Genomic DNA, 2,710 nt, shown 5'->3' with positions numbered 1-2,710 from the left:
CCGAGTGAGCGAGTGAGCGAGCGAGCGAGTGACCGAGTGAGCGAGTGACCGAGTGAGCGAGCAAGCGAGCGAGCGAGTGACCGAGTGAGCAAGCGAACGAGCGAGCGAGCGGGTGACCGAGCGAGTGGATGAGCGAGCGAGCGAGTGGGCGAGCGAGCAAGCGACCGAGTGAGTGAGCGAGCGGGCTACCGAGTGAGGAGCGAGCGAGCAAGCGGGTGACCAAGTGAGCGAGCGAGTGGGCGAGTGAGCGACCGAGTGGGTGAGCGAGCAAGCGAGCGGGTCGTCGAGCGGGCGAGTGAGCGGGCGGGCGACTCACGTCCATGGTGGAGTAGACCCACTCCGTCATGGAGGAGACGCGAGAGTAGACCCCGGGTTGGTTCTTGCGCGCGCACCCCTCCCCCCAGCTGGTGGCCCCCACGAGACGGAAGGCGGTGCCCCCCTCCGCCTCCAAGCACACCAGGGGCCCCCCACTGTCACCCTACAAACGGAGAAAGAGAGGGGGGGATTGATACAAGCTATCATACTGCCTCTACTTGATTACTGTGACATCGCATACAAATCAGCTCCCAGTACTGTCCTGAAGAGGCCTGACCCACCATTGAGTAGGTGAGTGGGTAGGTGAGTGGGTGAGTGCGTAGGTGAGTGGGTAGGTGAGTGGGTAGGTGAGTAGGTGAGTGGGTAGGTGAGTGGGTAGGTGAGTGGGTAGGTGAGTAGGTGAGTGGGTAGGTGAGTGGGTAGTTGAGTAGGTGACTGGGTAGGTGACTGGGTAGGTGAGTAGGTGAGTGGGTAGGTGAATGGGTAGGTGAGTAGGTGAGTGGGTAGGTGAGTGGGTAGGTCAGTGGGTAGGTGAGTGGGTAGGTGAGTGGGTGAGTGGGTAGGTGAGTGGGTAGGTGAGTGGGTAGGTGAGTGGGTAGGTGAGTAGGTGAGTGGGTAGGTGAGTGGGTAGTTGAGTAGGTGACTGGGTAGGTGACTGGATAGGTGACTGGGTAGGTGAGTAGGTGAGTGGGTAGGTGAATGGGTAGGTGAGTAGGTGAGTGGGTAGGTGAGTGGGTAGGTGAGTAGGTGAGTGGGTAGGTGAGTGGGTAGGTCAGTGGGTAGGTGAGTGGGTAGGTGAGTGGGTAGGTGAGTAGGTGAGTGGGTAGGTCAGTGGGTAGGTGAGTGGGTAGGTGAGTGGGTAGGTGAGTAGGTGAGTGGGTAGGTGAGTGGGTAGTTGAGTAGGTGACTGGGTAGGTGAGTGGGTAGGTGAGTGGGTAGGTGACTGGGTAGGTGACTGGGTAGGTGACTGGGTAGGTGAGTAGGTGAGTGGGTAGGTGAGTGGGTAGGTGAGTGGGTGAGCATTGCACTGCCCATATAGGACCCACCACTGCGATCTCTACATTGGGTCAAACTTAACATCTCTGAATGTTCGACGGCCTCTGCACCAGATCTTATTTATTCACGATGTCCTTACAAACAAAATCAGCAGACTACCCGCTGGACCTCCTCGCTGTTTCGAAGAACAAACGTGACCTAAGGTCTTCGCTCATTCACCAGCCTCACGTTCCCGATTGCCGTACAAACACTGGAGGAAGGGCCTTTGCTGTTCATGATGCCCACGGGGTCTGGAATGCTATCGCTTGAACATTTACAGCGGCGGTCAAAATATTATTGAATGATCGTCTCTAGCGCGCCACCCAGGGTGAGAATATTTATTTATCGGAGGAGGAGGGAGGATGGGGGATGGATATGATGAGGGGGGAGGAGGGAGGAGGGGGGAGGAGGAGGGAGGGAGGAGGAGGAGGAGAAGGAGGAGGAGGAGGAGGGGGGAAGGAGGGAGAAGAGTAGATGAGGAGGGAGGAGGGAGAAGGGGGGAGGAGGATGGGGGAGGAGGAGGAGGGAGGGAAGGGAAGGAGGAGGGAGGAGGAGGGAGGAGGAGGAGGGAGGGAGGGAGGGAAGGGAAGGAGAGAGGGAGGAGGAGGGAGGAGGAGGGAGGAGGAGGAGGGAGGGGGAGGAGGAGGAGAGAGGAGGAGGGAGGGAGGGAAGGGAAGGAGGGGGGGGAGGAGGGGGAGGAGGGGGAGGAGGGAGGGAAGGGGAGGAGGGGGAAGGAGGGAGAAGAGTGAATGAGAGTGGAGGAGAGAGAAGGGGGGAGGAGGGAGGGGGAGAAGGGGGGAGGGAGGAGAGTGTCGGAGGAGGAGGAGGAGGGAGAAGGGGGGAGGGAGGAGGGGGAAGGGAGGGAGGAGGAGGAGGAGGAGGAGGGAGGAGGAGGGTGGAGGAGAGAGAAGGGGGGAAGGGGAGGAGGAGGGGGGGAGGGGGGGTGGGGGAGGTGTCGCGCACCTGGCAGGCGTCGATCTTCCCCGCGAGAAACCCTGCGCACAGCATGCGAGCCGTGACGCTGTTGGCGTAGACCGTGGGCCCGTTGCACACGGACGTGGAGATGAGCGACACCTTCGCCTCCTGCAGCGACTCGGGCACCACAGAACCTGGGGGGGAGGGGGGGGGGGTCAAGGTGGACGTAGCAAAGACAAAGGTCCCCCGTGTAGCCTCAAAAGAATTTCGGGGCAAGTGTCGTCGGCGAGTAGCGGCAGCGACGATTGAAGGGCGGCCACGGTCCGGGAAGGGCGTGGTGGCCATGCCCGGCCGCCTTTGTCTCCCCGGCGATGGGTGAAGGTGGACACAAAGGCATAGGTGCCCTGTTGTGTAGCCTCAATGGGCTTTCGGGGCAAGTCCGTTG

General features: G+C 60.9%; 1 long non-coding RNA gene across 1 annotated transcript; it reads left to right on the top strand.

Moving 5' to 3' along the window:
- Window positions 1-1,147: 1,147 nt before the first annotated feature.
- Window positions 1,148-1,329, top strand: LOC144952070 (uncharacterized). Its single transcript, XR_013640570.1, has 3 exons — window positions 1,148-1,178; window positions 1,243-1,266; window positions 1,299-1,329. It is a non-coding gene; the product is annotated as an uncharacterized LOC144952070 (long non-coding RNA).
- Window positions 1,330-2,710: the final 1,381 nt, after the last annotated feature.

The sequence above is a fragment of the Lampetra fluviatilis genome, chromosome 65, assembly GCF_964198595.1.
Source record: "Lampetra fluviatilis chromosome 65, kcLamFluv1.1, whole genome shotgun sequence".
Lineage (NCBI taxonomy): Eukaryota > Metazoa > Chordata > Hyperoartia > Petromyzontiformes > Petromyzontidae > Lampetra > Lampetra fluviatilis.
The sequence above is the reverse complement of the archived record's forward strand: the minus strand, read 5'-3'. Positions and strand labels throughout refer to the sequence as shown.